We start from the raw sequence: 16396 nt of genomic DNA, 5'->3' as shown, positions 1-16396 counted from the left end.
GCCTCACATTTTCACATTTGTGCCATTGGTTTCTGTTTTATTGATTACTTTTGCAGATTTAGATTTTATTCTTTTTTTATATAAATTTATTTTTTTATTGGTTGCGTTATGTCTTTGTTGCTGAGCACGGACTTTCTCTAGTTGCAGCATTGTGGTGCACAGGCTTCTCATTGCGGTGGCTTCTCCTTTTGCGGAGCACAAGCTCTAGGTGCGTGGGCTTCAGTAGTTGCGGCACATGGGCTCAATAGTTGTGGTTCATGGGCTTTAGAGCACCACAAGTTGTGGTGCACTAGCTTAGTTGCTCCGCGGCATGTAGAATCTTCCTGGTCCAGGGATTGAACCTGAGTCCCCTGCATTAACAGGTGGATGCTTAACCACTGTGCCACCAGGGAAATCCTAGATTTCATTCTTAAACTATGTGTTTGTCCTCTGTCAACATTCACTGTTGTCGCTTGGCTCTGCCACTGCCCTTGACTCCGTCTCTCCTCCCGTCTCCACTTCCTAGCACCACTGGCCATCCAGTCTGAGGTTAGAATTGAGGGGAATCCACTCTCATATTTACATTGCCAAGGTTGAAAATTTTTATATTCTGTCCAGAAATCATAACTATCCCCCACCTTTGGTCTCTAAGTTGATGATACAAGTTTAAAATCAATCGTCATATATTATTACATTTTCTCCTATACTTACAATGTCACGACTCTCAACCCCTCAAAGGACAATGTTCCTGGAAAATCATCAAATGGATTCTCTTTTCTGAAACCACCACAGTTGCTCAAATTCTTACCATACCTTAGTTTACTTCAAATTTGGACCATAACTTTCTTGTCTTCTTAGAATTTTTTTACTGTCCTCCCTCACCCGCAACTGGGAGAAGTAAAAGCCTTTTCATTATGGCACTGAGAGTTGCTTTTCTATTCTAAAATATCTCAGGGTCTATTCTAGAATTCTTCATAATGACATCTTTTTGAAGCCCATTGACCTACTGTTTTAATTTGGACAGATTTCTTTCAAAACCTGCTGCAAACTATCATCCTTGGATTTCTTTTCATTAGATTAACAAGGTTAGTTCTATCATTCCTCGTTTTCTACATATGCCTCATGCTTGGTTTCCTGGCCAACATTTTCAGTTATTGCCTTCAAAAAGGATACACAGTAGATAAACTCTCTTAATCTTTATAGGTGTAAAAAATGGCTTTAGTCTGTGCTCAGTCTGGATTGCTAGCTTGGCAAGGCATAGATTTCTAGGTTCAAATTTGTTTTTCCCCAGAACTTTGAAGGTGTGCTCCACTAATTCATTAAAGACTTTAAAATTGTGAAATAGAATACACATACAGAAAGCTGCATAAACACATCATGAATTGTTATAAAGCAAATACCCCTATAACCACCACCTAGGCCATAAAATAAAATTTTGCCAAAACCCTATAAGTCTACACACCAACATTCTCATCCCCCAGCTCGTATGCCCCTTTCCGATCACAATGCTGCCCTTCCCTCCTAGAGAGACCGATAATTCTCTGACTTTTGTGTATATAACTTCCTTTCTTTCAAAAAATAACGTTAGCGGGAATTCCCTGGAAGTTCAGTAGTTAGGACCCAGCAGCTTTCACTGCTGAGGGCCCAGGTTCCATCCCTGGTTGGGGAACTAAGATCCCACAAGCCGCCTGGCAAAAAAAAGAAAAAAAAAAGTTATCGCATAAGTATGCATCCCTAAACACAGTCTAGTTTTGCTTACTTTAAGCTTCACGTAAATAGAAGAATGTACGAAGGTGAGTCAATAATTATCCGCACTCCAGTTATATTAAAACTTCTATAAATTCTGTGCTCGGCGTGCGGATAATTTTTGACTCACCCTCGTAGTATATATCATGTCTGACCTCATTTGCTCAACTTTATATTTTGAAATTCATGTTGTGGCATGAGGCTGCTGCTCATTCATTTTCATTGCTGTGTAGGCTTCTGTCAGATGAATCTAATACAATGTATTTATCTCCTCTACCGCGGATGGATATTTAAGTTATTTCCAGTTTTTGCTACTGTGAGTAACGCTGCTATAAAATATCCTTGTCTTGGAGATTTGTAGGAGAATTTTTTTATGGGTTACTGGTATAACATTGTTAAAATCTCCCACCAGCACTGTGAATTTCTCTTTCAAGAAGAAATCTGACACCTTTTGCTTTACACATATGGAGGTAGTTATTTGGTACATAAACATTTAGAATTGTCCATTCTTCCTGATGACTTGAACCTTTTGTCGCTGGGAAGTGGCTCTCTCTAATGCGTTTTGACCTAAATTTGGCGGTGCTGCGCAGCTTGTGGGATCCTAGTTCTCCAACCAGGGATCAAACCCCAGCCCCTGGCAGTGAAAGCACTCAGTCTCAACACTGGGCTGCCAGGGAATTCCCCTCTTTCATTTTTTCAAGTGTGGTAACATATACATAATGTAAAATTTGCCTTTTAGCCATTTAAAAATGTACAACGCAATGATGTAAAGTACATTCACAATCACCACTATCTCCTTTCAGAACTTTTTCATCATTCCAAACAGAAACTCTATACCCATTAAACAACAACTGCGCCTTCGTCTTTCCCCTCGGCCCCTGGCAACCACTATTCTGCCTTGTCTTTATAAACTTGCGCGTTCTAGGTATCTCACACAAGTGGAATCATACAACCTTTGTCCTTTGGTGCCTGGCTTATTTCACTTGTTTTTGGCACTTTAAATAAACTTGCTATAAGACATCATCTTCATATACATTCACTAAGCAGAGATTTTTTTTTTTTTTTTTTTTTTTTGAAAACCACCTGCAAAGTGTAAGGTCCTGGGGGGAAGCAAAGCTGAATACACTGCTGTGCCTACAGCAGAGGGCATGATGGATTGTGAGGTGCGTGGCGTGTGGTCTTCCTTTTGCTTGATCTCAGCTGCTGTAGAGAGAAACCTGCGTACGCTATTCAGATGCCACTGAAATTGCATCCGTAAACATGCAGGGCCAGGGTGGTTTCCGCTGGATGGAGGCAAATCCCGAGCCCGCCGCCCGGGTGCAGCTGCGCGCTCTGGCCTCACAGTGGCGCATTTCCACACCAGTAACGATGAGTAACGATGCTTCCGCCAGGGGAGGAAACAAAACCCCCCGCACGCGCCTTCTTCCTCCTTTCATGACGCCGCCTCCGCGGTCCCTAAGCAGCCCTCACCCTACAGTCCCCGTTTAAGTCCACCACAGTCACTGCCTCTCACTTGCTGGTCTCAACAGCTCCCCCTGCCATCCTCGCTGTCAGAGCCTGACCGGGGCTGTCCTTTGAGCCTTCAGTTTCACTTCTGGCTTGGTCTTCATTTGCTCCTCCCCCTGCCCCAGGAGAATCGGTTTCCCAGTTCAAATGCAAATTTCCTGGCAAAACCCTGCTGAACTTTTTTGTTTGTTTTTGCGGTTTTTTTTGTTTGTTTTGCCCCACTCCTAAGCTCTTCAGATGATACACTCGTCGCAGATACGAACTGGGACCTACCGGCCGCAGCTTCCGGACCTGGGTCTCGTTGCTGACATGCATTGTTTGCTCCTCGGTCCCCAAGCATTGCGTCAGCTAAGTGCCAGGAAGCTGGGGTCACAGAACCAACAAGATGAAATCCTAGCGTTGGAGGCGGGTGCTGCCTAGGGGTAGATAACAAGGACGCTGTTACAAAGCAGTGCGGTAAGGGCTGTCACAGAGAATGAGGGGCAGCGAGCAGGACGTGCTGAAGACATGGGAGGTGAGGGTGGAGACGCGGCATCCCTCCCGAGGCTTTTGGCGTTTACCAGATAGAAGAGGGCGGCACGGCCACATCAGACTGCAAAAACAGCCCGTGAAAACAAGATTATTTCCTCCTGCTGCCCGGAGTTCAGCGAGGTCACCGCAAACCACCTCTGGGGGAGCTCGCTGCTTGCCTCAGCTCCCCAGCCGGGTGGGGTGTTTAGTTTCATGAGTGACGATAAGCGCGGCTCATCTCTCTGGCCCATGTTGCTGCTCTCTCTCAATATTTTTTTTTTTTAAGCAGGAGGAAAGTTTATTTAGTCAAAGGGACAACTGAAAACAATGAGCTATAAACCCATCGATAGCCATTCCACCCATCTCTCAGTATTTTTCATCTTTCGCTCACTACCAGTTGCCCTGCCATCCACTCTAGCCTCCAGTTCACGTTCCTGAGAAGTGGTCTGGTTCATAAAATTGCTGTGGTCTCTGTTGGAACAGCTTTCTCACCAGCTGGGCTCAGTGGTGGTTGGCCATGGCTGCCGTTGGGACAGGTGCCTGCCCGCCCTGGTCCAAGTAGCTGTGTCCAGGGTTGGGATCTTGTGGTACAAACCATGGCCAGTTGTCACGGAGGAAGCAGCCCCAAGTGGTTTATCAGCAAGTTGCTGAGGGCAGGACAGTTGTCCCCTGCTTCTTCAAAGGCAAGGTTTCCCAGTGCTGGCACTGATGACGTTTTGGGCTGGGTAGCTCTTTGCTGTGGGGGACTGACCTACACATTGTGGGATGTGTAGCACCATCCCTTCCCCCCTCCCACTGAGTTATGATAAGCAAAAATGTCTCCTGGGAGAAAACTCACCCCTAGTCGAGAACCACTGTTCTAAGGGGATGAAAGGCTTCAGGATTGGCCCTTCCAGGTGGATGCAGTCAATGGTCAGGACTGTGAGAATGAAGGCTGCTGAATGGGCCAGCTTAGAGGCTGAGACGGGCAGCTCCTGCTGGGCAGAGGTTTGAATGGAACACTGGTGGGTTCAGACATGAATAGCTGTGCTCAAAGTGGGGAAACCAAGACAGCGTATCGTGTGTGTGTGTGTGTGTGTGTGTGTGTGTGTGTAGCTGCATGGATTTGAATGAACATGTGCTTTGGTTTACTCTTTGTGTACACACTTCTGAGACTGTGCAATTCTCAGTGTGGGTGTAGGTATCTGCGTGAGGACATAGATATCTGTGTGTTTGTTTTGAGGTTGTACTGTACAGTCAACACTGCCCCTCCTCCTGTGTAATCAACATAAATTAGTGTCATATATGACACAATTGGTACTCTCAGAATGCTAAGACTCAGCTCTACTGAAGTTGAAATGAAAAACAAAGTTTGGTTTGGAGTGGTTTTTCTTATTGTGTAGACCTGTCTCTAGGCATATGTAATGTGTAATGAATGGGTGATAACCCCAATGGTTCCCAATGACATCATGCTTCAGCACCAGAATCCAGGGTGGACCGAACTCAGGGTCCAAGAAGCACACCCAAGTCCATTCTGAGCTCAACTGTGTTCTCTAGTCTCAGCCCTTTGACCAACTGGTTGTAAAACAAACCACTTAACCTTTCATTTCTTTCTTTAGTGGTTGTACAACACACCCATTAAACTTTCATTTCATTCCTTTTTGTAAAGTGGAGATAATTAATACCCTTCTTAGGGGAATCTCTTGAGAACAACTTACATTATCATAAAGACTTTAAAAAATAAGGACTTCCCTGGTGGCTCAGTGGTTAAGAATCTGCCTGCCAATGCAGGGGAAACGGGTTCGATACCTGGTCCGGGAAGATCCCACATGCCACGGAGCAACTAAGCCTGTGTGCCACAACTACTGAGCCTGTGCTCTAGGGCCTGAGTGCCACAACTACTGAGCCCACGAGCCACAACTACTAAAGCCCACATGCCTGGAGCCCCTCCTCTGCAACAAGAGAAGCTACCGCACTAAGCCCATGCATCTGCAACAAGGAGTAGCCGCTGCTCACCACAACTAGAGAAAGCCCGTGTGCAGCATCGAAGACCCAGTGCAGCCAATAAATAAATAAATAAATAAATAAATAAATAAATTTATAAAATACATTAAAGAAATGAGTCCTTGGACACTTTCAAGAGAGAAGACCTTGTATTCTTTCAACCAACTAACCAACCAACCAACCAACCAACCACCACATGCAAAAAGCAGAAAGATACATGGGTTAAGCCTCTGGTCCTGATAACACTATAGTAAGAGATAAGGCCCAGACTCAGAGGAGAGACACCCATGGATGCTCTTGCGAGGTGACTTTCTTGCTCTTTCAAATTAATAAAATTGTTTTATTTAAAGTATACGACATGATGATTTAATATACATATACTTTGTGAAATGGTCACCACAAGGAACACATCCATTACCTTATGTAGCTACTCTGTGCGTGCGCGCGCATGTGTGTGTGTGTGTGTGCGTGCACGTGTGCGTGTGCATGTATGGTGAAAATGCTTAAGTTCTATTCTCTTAGCAAATTTCAAGTGATCATCGTGGGGTTCTTTTCTTTTCTTTTGGAGTCTTAGTTCCCCAAACAGGGATTGAACCAGTGCCCTCCACAGCGAAAGCTCGGAGTCCTACCCACTGGACCACCAGGGAATTCCCTCAAGTGTTCAATATAGTACTGTTAGCTATAGTCACCATGCTATACATTATACCTCCAGAATTTATTCATCTTAGAACTGAAGGCTTGTATCCTTTGGCCAGCATCTCACCATTCCCCCCTTCCCCAGCCCTGGTAACCACCATTCTACTTTCTGTTTCTGTGGGTTTTTTTCCTTTTGATTCCACATATAACTAAGATCATACAATATTTGTCTTTTTCTCTGCAGCTTATTTCGCCCAGCATCATGTCCTCTAGGTTCATCCGTGTTTTTGCAAATGGTAAGATTTCCTTCTCTCTCATGGCTGAATAATATTCCATTATACTCTATCTATCTATCCATCACATTTTCTTTATCCATTCCCTATCTGGATATTGTGAATAGTGCTGCGGTGAAAATGAGAGTACAGATACCTCTACAATGTACTGATTTCATAAATATCCAGAAGTGGGATTGGTGGATCATACAGTTCTCTTTTTGAGTTTTTTGAGGAACCTCCATACTGTTCTCCATAGTGGCTGTACCAGTTTACATTCCCACCAGCAGTGTGCCAGGGTTCCTTTTCTCCACACCCTTGTCAATACTTGTTCTCTTGTCTTCCTGATGATAGCTATTCCAGCAGGTGACGGGTGATATCTCATTGTAACTTTGATTTGCATTTCTCTGATGATTATTGATCTTGAGCACCTTTTCCTGTGTCTGTTGGCCATTTGTATGTAGCTTTCTTCGATAGTAAATACTACTACACAATCTACAGTTGGTTGCATATGGACAGGCAAAACGTCAGATACGGAGGAATCTTGTATATGAGGGCCAAAGATAAGTTATACATACATTTTCAACTATGTGGAGGGTCAGCGCCCCTAACACCTGCATTATTCAAGGGCCAACTGTAGTTATTTATTTATTTGACTGTTCCTCATGGCATGCAGGATCTTAGTTCCCTGACCAAGGATGGAACCTGTGCCCCCTGCAGTGGAAGCATGGAGTCTTAACCACTGGACCACCAGGGAAGTCTCCTGTAGTTATTTTTAATACTTTTGTTCTTTAACCTGTATACTAGAATTAAATGGTTAACACACCACTATGTTACAGTATTGAAGTATTCTGAATTTGATTATACACTTACTATTATTTTATATTTTCATATTCCTAAGTAGCATCCTTTCATTTCAGCTTTAGGAATACCTTTCAGAATTTCTTGCAAGGCAGGTCTACTGGCAATGAGCATCGTTGGCTTTTGTGTGCATGGGAAAGGCTTTCTCTCTCCTTTGCTGCTAAAGGACAGACAGCTTTGCTGGGTAAAGTGTTCTTGGTTGGCAGTTTTTTCTTTCAGCACTTTTAATGTATCATCCCACTCTCTCCTGGACTGCAAAATTTCTGCTGATAGCCTGTTGAGGGTTCCTTTATATGTGAGAATTTTTTTTTCTCTTGCTGTTTTAAAAATTCTCTCTTTGTCTTTGGTTTTAGATGGTTTTATTGTTACGAGTCTTGGAGAAGATCTCTGGGCTGAATCTGTTTGGAGACCTATAAGCATCATAAACTTGGATGTCCAAATCTCTCCCTAGATTTGGAAAGTTCTCAGCCATTATTTATTTAAATAAAGTTTCTGCTCCTTCCTCTCTTTCTTCTCCTTTGAGGACTCCAATAACATGTTGTTTTGTCTGATGGTAGCCTATAATTCACACACGCTTTCTTCATTTTCACCCCCTGTGATAGCGTCTTTGCTTTCTGGAACAACAAAATATCCCAGGACCAACTTGTACATTTCTGCCCCCAACATGGAATTAATGATTTTCTTTAAAGAGTCCTGGTTCCTTGTATTGATAGAAAGGAATGGTGTTAAGAGATCACTTCCTGGGTGCCAGGGACGCATGCTATTATTAAACCCAGCAATAACGCATCACATCAAGGATGAATAGACTGTACAGAGCCAGACAATTAACTGCAAGTTCACTGATATTTCCAATTTAGTTTTCAGATGATAGAATTTTCCCTAACTTCTTTGATTTTATATTTGTATTTCTTTTCTCTTACACTGAAAATCTTGATTCTGAATGAATTTATTATAATTGATTATTTGCTTAGTCTAATTTATACACATTACTGAGTAATAAAAATATTTCCAAATAATATCTCTAAATACGTTTTTAAGAATGTTTGTAAAACATACCGATATTACTTAGTAACAATAAAACAATGAAATTCAAGATTTCTCTGTTGGTTCTTTTTTTGCCCTCAGGGTATAGCCGTATAGTAAACAAAATTTTGTTTTAAAGTCACTTGAGAAATTTCCCTGATGGCACAGTGGTTAAGAATCCACCTGCCAATGCAGGGGATATGGGTTTGATCCGGGAAGATCCCACATGCCACAGAGCCTGTGTGCCACAACTACTGAGCCTGCACTCTAAAGCCCGTGAGCCACAACTACTGAGCCCACGTGCCACAACTACTGTAGCCCTCGTGCCTAGAGCCCATGCTCTGCAACAAGAGAAGCCACCACAGTAAAAAGCCTGTGCACTGCAACGAAGAGTAGCCTGTGCTCGCCACAACTATAGAAAGCCTGTGCACAGCAATGAAGACCCAACACAGCCAAAAAAAAAGTCACTGGAAATAATTTTTGTTTGTTTGTGCTACCCACATGATATACTGTTAAGTTCACTTATCTCAGTATGGTTTCAATTTTAGGAACTACTCTTCAGAAATTAGATTTAACTTCTCAATTGTATTAAAGGTTCCCATGGTTTCCAAGTCAAAACTATAAAACAAGGTATATTTAAAGAAGCCTAGCTTCCCTATCTTTCCCCTCTACTCTGTTCCTCCTTGTAAGTAACCATTGGTCTTAGTTTTTGGTTTTCCTTCCATTGTTTCAGATGATATAAGCAAATGCATAAAAATGTCCATCTCTCCTTATTACTCCAAAGGTAGCATGCTATAAACACTGTTTCCCACTTAGTGTTTTCTGCCTACTGGCTCATGGTGTTATATAGTGATCCTCCTCACGGCTCAGTGGATATTCTCTATGGTGTGAGTATATCATGGTTTATTCAATTATTCTCTATTAATGTACATCTGGTTCCCTCATGTTAATCCTAAGTGGATAATCATCTGAGAAAAATCCATAACAAGGAGAACAAAACAAAAAACAGGGACAGAAAAAGGAATCTGGAGAACAGAGCCTATGCAGAGAAAACAAAAACTACTATATCTGCAGGGAAATTAGAAAAGGTATGTAACCATGGAAAAGAGAATAGGGTATACCAACAGAGAAATGCTTACAGAATAAGAAAGAGCTCTTGCAAAAGTTATAGTGTGGAATCAGAAAAAAAAAAAAAACCTCAATTAAGAAGGATCAGAAGATAAAGTTGAGGAAATCTCTCAGAAATTAGAGCAAAAAAATAAAAAACCAAAACCCCAGAAATATGCAAAATAGACATGATATGAAAATCAGGGGACTATATCATAGGGACCAATCGTGGAAGTCCAATATTTGAATAATAGGATTTCCTAAAAGAGAGAATAGGGATAACGAAGGAGAAGAAATAACAAATTACTTAAGATAATTTCCAAGAACTAAAGAGCTTGACTTTCAAGACTGAAAGAACTTACTCAGTATACAGTGGATGGATGAATAGTCTCAGAATATCATTGTACAATTTCAAAACACTGGGGAGAAAAAGAAGATTTTTCAGGCTTTTTAAAATTAAAAAAAAAAGGTCACATAAGATGAGTAATTGGATGTTTTCAGAATTTGCAACAGCAGTAGTGGAAGCCAGTGGCCACTGGAGTAATAGCTTCAAAGTCCTAAAGGAAAGTGATTTCCAACCTAGAATTTTATACCCAGCCAAACTATATTGAGGGTGAAGGTTTTCAGACATGCAAAATCAAAACAAAAAAAACCCTATGATGCATAATGCTGGGGAAAAAAAGCCAATAACAAGAAGTAGGCTGTTATTTAGAGACAAACACAGCCATCAAAACCATCAGCTCACAGAGGTAAAAGCAGTTGCCCCTGGGAACAGATCAGGTGGGGGGGGAGGGACTGCTCTTTTGACTGTGAGAATGAATAGTTTTGATAAAAATATAAAAATAGCAGATAAAAAATAGCAGAGAGAGAAGAAAAAGTTTTTAAAAGAAAGATAACTTTTGAGAACTGTTTTAAGTTGATGTAACTTTTGAAGACTATGATAAAAGATACAGAGGAAGAAGTATAACACAAAAATTCTGAGATGTGTATGGAAACTGGTCAAAACATCACAGTTTACAGGCACCTTTTAAACCATCTGTACTCACCAATCTCCTGGCTTGCTTTCCTTGATGTAAAAACCTGGCTAGGCCTTCTGGAAAAAGGGACGCCTTGCAGTTGGCCAAAACACAAACACAAAAACAAAACAAAAACAAAAAAAGAGACATGCTGGAAGATGTGGCATGGGCCTTTTCTAAATACAGAAGTGGGAGATGTTGGGAAAAACACTGAAGAAAGGACATGTCAAGTTTCTTAACCGTGAAAGGACCAGTGATGTCAGGGAAATGGCAAATAGCTCCAATGATCTGAAGACTAACAGTGTTTCCCAAATTTGTTTAATGTTATAATCACCTGGGGAGCCTTTAAAAATCCTGAGGTCAGTGTCACACCCCCATACCGGTTAAATCAGATTCAGTAGGAGCAGGGGCCAGACATCAGTTTTTTGTTTGTTTGTTTGTTTCTTTCTTTCTTTTTTGGCCACCGTTGCAGGATCTTAGTTCCCCCACCAGGGGCCATCGGCATGGAAAGCACAGAGTCCTAACCACTGGACCACCAGGGAATTCCTGGATATCAGTATTCTTGAAAGACCCTCAGGTGATTTCAGTGTGCAGTCAAGTTTGGTAACCACTGGGACAGAGTGTGTGTGTGAGGAGGCTAAAACTGAAAGGGTAGTGTAAAACTGTGAAGGGTCTCAAATGCCCAGCTACTAGAGGGCAATGCAGGTGCCACTGAAGGCTTTTGAACTGGCAGTGATGCAATGTGGTATCTGGGGAGATTCATGCACAGAAGAAATGGGAGGAGGTGAGATTCCAAAAGCATGGAGAACACTTGCTAGACTGATACGGTAGTTCTTGACTCGGAGGAAACTGTGCAGAGATGTACCTGGGCTATGTGCTTTAGGGATGTCCACGGGTCAACGAATCCTCCCTGCCTCATAGGAAACTCTACTGTTCTCTGGCTCAAGATCCACGGGGCCACTCTGGTGTGGTGGTCCCCAGATGGGCGCCAGAACCACCAGGAGGCAGTGTCGCCAAAGCCCGGCCCGATAGAGGGCGGCGGGCTCGGCTCTCGAATTGGGCCAAATTCCCGGAGCGGAGGAAAGTGATCCCTTTCCCAGGGAAGCTGAGGGCCAAGCAGGCGGCGGTGGGTAGGAGGCTGTGCAGTTTTTTGCACCAACCGTCGAAGGGGAAATGACACCTGAGGTCGTCCTAACCTCCCCTGCAACTCCTTAGGTCGTCACTGCCCTTCCAGGAGGTTCCTTGCTGTTCCCGCCTCCGGTGAGAGGGTCCCCCGGCGCCATGAACACGCCAGAGAGCTTCAAGAAGCCAGGGGCCTCGCCAGCCTCTCGCCCCCCGATTCCCCAGCACCCCCAGAATGGAGGGCCAAGCTCACAGTAAGTACTCCATATTCAAGGAAAGACTCAACGGAGGCAAAGAGGAAGTGGGAGATGATGGGCTCGAGGTGCGTCGACCCCGGGCTTGTCCCCCTGGTTTCTTTGTTGGCGGGGACTGGAGACCAGGAGCGGAGGCGGGCCAGGGCCGTGGGCTGACCATTTCCTCAGTGCCCCCGACAATCGCGGCGACCCAGCGAGGGCGAGAAGTCACCGTGACCGAACCTGTCGGAGGGGGGTGTGTGCGCGCGCGGTCCCTCGTGGTGACCGGCTCGAAGCACTGGTTTTCCGAAGGCGGCCGAGAGCCACCCCATTGGAGCGCTCGCCCGCAAGATGGGAGACCTCGAAACGCCTCTTTTGAACACACGGTGACAAACACCCCCTCCCACCCGGCGGCGACGTGCACGTGACAGTTTTCGGGCCCTCGCAACTACGTGGAAACTTGGAATAGGTCTGCGGCAGCACACAGCCGGGCGCCGGGGTCCCCGCGCCCTCGCCCGCCCGGCTCGTCGCAGCCCCGGGGGCCGAGCCACTGCGAGCAGGGGACCCCGCCCGCCGCGCCGGTCCCCCGGAAAGCAGCCCCCGAGGCGGCGGCGCCGGCCATGTGGGACCCGCGGGCAACTAGGTGCGTAGCGGCGCGGGGGGCGCCTCCGGCCTTGCGGGCCCCGCGCCTCTTCCTGGCAGGAGGCGGCTGCGCGCGGGGGCCGGCGCCCCCCGAGGAGGCGGCCGAGCGGGCGGTCCCCGCGCTCATCCAGGTGCAGACTCGGGCCTGTCTCGCGGGGTTGGGCGCGGGGGGCGGCCCCGGCCTTTCCGGCGCCGGGGGACGGGGCGCGCGCTGCGACAGGACTGCGGCGGCGCGCGGCCTGCCTCGTCCCCACCCGGGCACCGACCCTGAGGCTCCCGGGCCCGCCTCCCGCCTTCTTTGGGGGACCCCGGGGCCGCGAACGCAAAGACCAGCGGACGCGCCCCCGGGGCACGCCTCGGGCTGGCAGGCGCCTGGGCGCGGGGCGGGATTTGCGGGGAACTTGGGAGAGTGCCGGCCACTTCCCGGCAGGAGGAGGTTGGCGATTCCAGCCCCGGGCAGGCCTCTCCCCCAGCCCGGCCGATCGTGAGCTGGGCTTGCCCGAAAGGGGCTGCACGGCCCACCGTCCTCGGGTAAACGAGTGTGGGGAGGGGGCAGCAGTAGCGGCCCGGGGCTCAGGAGCAGAGTCCCCAGAAGCCCCAGGCTTCTGCTTCCGAGCGTTTGCAAACGCGGGCTCCGAGCTCGGAGCCTGGGAGGCGCACTCCACCCCCTCGCCGCGCGCCCACTGGGAGCCCTGAGCATTTGCAACCGGATGAAACCGTGCCTTTCTGCCGCCCCACTCCCAGCCGGGGGCGTTTCTGGGAGGCTGCAAGCATTCGTGATTACTAGCGAAAATTTTTCGGGAGACGTGCAACTTGAAAAAAAATTTTTTTTAAAACAGGAGCCCGAAAGGTGGACTCTGAGGTCTCTAGTCCCCAGCCCAGTTGCTGGTGGGCCCACTCAATCCTTACGCGGGAAGAAAGCAGGGGGCCAAGGGCCTTCCGTTCCCAACACCCAGGTTCTGCCCCCTGAGGTGGTGCTGAGCCTGCTGGGTGCCAGACATCTTTCTGAGGCAAGGCCATTACTAGGATGGCTTGGTCTATTGTAGATCATACTGTTTTGTGCTCTATAGGAAGTACTACCTTTGTAGGAGAGTCAGAAGTTTGTTTCAACTGTTTTGCAGTCATCTGTAGAATTGCAGGATGGATGCTTGAGTTCTGAGTACCCTGTGCCGGCCCTTGCATCCTCCACAGGGGATGGAGGTGGGATGGGTGTGTGTGGCATTGGTCCCTAGGATCAGATCCCACTGCTTCAGGCCTATCAGCTTCTCAGTCTCTTCCTGATGAAGATCCACAATAGACAACCACACCCACCCACAGACATATATCAGTGCAAAACTGCAAGAAGAGCTTCACAGGGTATTTATTCTCTCTACAGGGTGAGGCACAGTGCCATTTTCTATTCTAGTCTGTTTTCTGTTTTTTATTATTTTTATTTTATTTTATTTTTTTAATAAATTTATTTATTTATTGGCTGCGTTGGGTCTTCGTCGCTGCACACGGGCTTTCCCTAGTTGCGGTGAGTAGGGGCTGCTCTTCATTGTGGTGCGTGGGCTGTTCATTGCAGTGGCTTCTTTTGTTGCATAGCACAGGCTCTAGGTGCGTGGGCTTCAGTAGCTGTGGCACATGGGGTTCATAGTTGTGGCTCACGGGCTCTAGAGCGCAGGCTCAATAGCTGTGGCGCACGGGCTTAGTTGCTCGGAGGTATGTGGGATCTTCCTGGGGCAGGGATCGAACCCGTGGCCCCTGCATTGGCAGGCGGATTCTTAACCACTGCGCCACCTAGGAAGTCCTGTTTTCTGTTTTTTTAAAAAAAAGCTAGTCATAATCCCTTAACTTGCCTTACTGACCGACTAACCAGTTCTAGGTGGCAACTGCAAGCTTTCTTTGCAGCACCCCCAGAGGGGCTGAGGAGAGCAACAGCATTTCCCTGGGAACTAACTTTGGAAGAGACCAGGTGGTTGATGTGGAGACATGAAGGAGGCTGAGATTTCAAACTTGAGTATGGAGATCCCCACTTGGGTAAGGAGAGCACTACAGGTTGTGGCTGCAAAGGCAGGCTGAAGGATACTTCTGGTTACTCTGGGTCTACCTGTCTGGCCCCACCAAGCTGGCTGCCTGTCCTGAGCACAGTGAGTGGGGTCTTGTGTGAGTGCTGGGGAGGTAGGAAAGTAATGGCTTCTTGCCATTATATATATATATATATATATATATATATATATATATATATACTGTTTTTTTTTTTTTTGAGGAAGAAGGAAGGAGAGTGCTGAAAGGCTGCCACAAACTCTGGATTCATAAATTCAACGGGGGCTCTTTTAAGTCTCTGCACAGAATTTCACAGCAGGGTCAGGAGCAGGGCTGTGACTGTTTTATAGATGAAGAGCCTGAGGTCCATCACCTGGTAGTCATTACAGCTAATTAGTAGTACATCTGGGGTTAGACACCCACTCTCTCAGGCTCTCAGGAACCAAAAAGAGACTTTGTCTTTGTGGCATTCTTAAACTTCTCTTTGCTGACCAGTTTTGTTTTCCTGCCCTGCTACCAAAGGCCCATTGCTATGCTGCGTACCCTCTAATTATTTTATTTTTGCTTCGTGGGATGAAGATTCTGTGAAGCAGCCAAAGTAGAGCCAGTAAGCCCCATGTTTGGGTGGGGAAGGTAAGTGACCCTGAGGATGTTTTTAAAAACTGAAGTGGGGTTGGGTTGTAGGCCTCTGGTCATTGTCGTGGGCTTGGCATTGCTTTTATTGACCTCGAGGAACAAGCTCTCCTCTGCCTTTCCAGAGGAAGAAGTGGAGCTGACAAATCAGTGCCCTGCCTCTGGGTTTCCAGTAAGTGACACAGCTGACTGTGGCTCATGGCTTTTGTAACGTGTCCTTGAAGTGTGGCCTGAGGTTCTTAAGGCCAAGAAATCTATGTTATGAGAAACCGTTACAAGAAAGAATTTAGAGGAAATGGACAGTCTCTTTAGCAAAGATGACACTTTATGCTACTGCTGAGATTGATGGGGGGGACAGTGGCAAGGGTGGGGAGAACATTTGGGTTTAAATTTTATTTTTGGCCATAACTCATGGCTTGAGGGGTTTTAGTTCCCCCACCAGGGATTGAACCCACACCCTCAGCAGTGAAAGCATGGAGTCTTAACCACTGGACAACCAGGGAATTCCCTGGCTTTAAACTTTTAAAAAAGGTATTGAACAGGTAAACAGACATCTCGCAATCCCAAAATGTCACAGTGCCCAAACCAAGAGCAGAGTTTTTCCTTTGCTCAGTGAGGCTGTCCATTCTGCCTGACCAGACATTTTTCTTTGTCTCAAATTTCCTAAGTAAGCATTGCCTTGTTTCTTTGTTTTTGTGGAAAATCTGGAAGTGTGAATGAGCCTTACCTGTGACCCCCTGACCCAGCTTACCTGAATCCACTTCATCTTTTGCCTGGGGGTCGAACATCAGCATCAGTGCCCACCTGCACCCCCATGGCACATTTGTTTGAGCTTCTGTGAGCCTGGCCAGCTGGTGGGACCTCCTGTGTGTCTGCTGGAGACAAGCCACATCTGGGCTTAGCTGTGTCTGTGTTTGAAGTTCTGATGACATCTAGACTGAGATGTTTTTATCTTTTAAGCACTGAGTCCTCCCATCAATGAGGGCAGCACTTTGAAAGGGGGTGGGATTGCTAGTCTTAGAAAACAGTGATGACCTTTTGAAGGTGTAGAGGCAGAAAAATGTTCCCTTCCCTTTTATGTTCTTTGGCTGGTTCTAATAAC

At 46.2% G+C, this 16396-nt stretch overlaps 1 protein-coding gene across 2 annotated transcripts in view; it reads left to right on the top strand.

Annotated features, from left to right (window-relative positions):
• Positions 1 to 12459: 12459 nt before the first annotated feature.
• TRANK1 (tetratricopeptide repeat and ankyrin repeat containing 1) overlaps positions 12460 to 16396 on the top strand; it is an 86456-nt gene continuing 82519 nt past the window's right edge. Inside the window, exons 1-2 of one of the 2 annotated variants that reach the window (XM_057706041.1) lie at positions 12460 to 12637; positions 14527 to 14655. The gene's annotated coding sequence lies outside the window, so the exon portion shown is untranslated. Of the gene's footprint in view, positions 12638 to 14486; positions 14656 to 16396 lie in introns of those variants that run through there. The other variant, XM_057706042.1, reaches the window with a different exon arrangement.

This window comes from Hippopotamus amphibius, chromosome 13 (genome assembly GCF_030028045.1).
Source record: "Hippopotamus amphibius kiboko isolate mHipAmp2 chromosome 13, mHipAmp2.hap2, whole genome shotgun sequence".
NCBI classification, from domain to species: Eukaryota; Metazoa; Chordata; class Mammalia; order Artiodactyla; family Hippopotamidae; genus Hippopotamus; species Hippopotamus amphibius.
Note: the sequence above shows the minus strand (reverse complement) of the source record. Positions and strands in the feature narration are given on the sequence as shown.